Raw genomic sequence first — 1,301 nt, forward strand, 5'->3', positions numbered from 1 at the left:
CCCGTTTATAGGATCCTGCTATGCGATTGCATTTGTCCCTGACCACCAGAATCCCTCACGTTAACTTTTATCGAGTGGAAAAAAGTTGGCGTTCATCCTCCAGCTTCACTGTGCTAATGTTATGCTAACATAGCTGGGTCACTAGCAATCACGTAGCACAACATTATATACCAGGTAGTCCAACTTCTGTAACCCTGCAATCATCACTGCTGTTTAGTTTTCTGTCTTCATTTATATTGGAAGTGGTAGCAGAGCTGTACGTTTGAATTAGTTTCAAAAATCTCTGTCAGAACATGGTATGTCATGTTTAGGTGGAAACTAGCGAGCTAACTGCCTAACCTGTTAAATGTCTTGGCCTTTTGTCTACAGATCCTGAAGCTGTTTTGGGAAAGCTCTGGTCTGAGCGGCACTGGGATGTGCACGGAGGCCACCTTGCTGGAGGAAGCCACGTTAACGTTCTGGGTACCTTTAATGTAACTGTGAAGGAAGGAAAAAATGCACTTATGCCATGTCTCATTCTACCAACCAGGGACACTGTATGGTGGATGAAGGACAAGAAGGTTGTGTATAAGCAAATTTTCGGAGACGACCGTAATGGACCTGCTGATGGCCGATTCTCTGGGTTCCGTCATAGAATTTATTTCTTAGAACTGCATCAGGTTAAGACAGAAGATCAGGGGGATTATTACTGCTACATCCAAGATGAAGACGGAAAGTATCAGGGGTATCGGGTGAGCCTGAAGGTCGAGCAGTGGAGGCGGTATTGGAAACCTCACCACCAGCATCAGTAAGTAGCCATTCCTCTGTTTTTAGAGCTGGGTTTGGCATTAGACCAGTATGACAGAGTGTTAGAGCCACACACACTTTTAAAAAAAATCAGTATTTGTTTTGCGATTAAACTCGAAATAGTAATAAAATGAAATGTGGAGATTGCAGTTGTTCTTTCAAGCCAAACTACTAACACAGCCCCTATACCAGGGGTCCGCAATCTCAGTCCACGAGGGCCGGTGTCCCTGCAGGTTTTAGATCTCACCCTGGGTTAACACACCTGAAGCAAATGATTAGTTCTTACCAGGCCTTTGGAGAACTTTAAGACATGTTGAGGAGGTAATTTATCCATTTAAATTAGCTGTGATGGCTCAAGGACACATCTAAAACCTGCAGGGACTCCGGCCCTCGTGGACTGGGATTGGGGACCCCTGCCCTATACCCTCTAAAAATACTTATGGTGTATGGATATTTGGCCCGCAGCCTAATTACATTTGGCCCGCGAAGCCATACCAAATTACTATTAGAGCTGG

The sequence above is a fragment of the Haplochromis burtoni genome, unplaced genomic scaffold (genome assembly GCF_018398535.1).
Source record: "Haplochromis burtoni strain Fernald_Lab_line unplaced genomic scaffold, NCSU_Asbu1 Contig_1627, whole genome shotgun sequence".
Lineage (NCBI taxonomy): Eukaryota > Metazoa > Chordata > Actinopteri > Cichliformes > Cichlidae > Haplochromis > Haplochromis burtoni.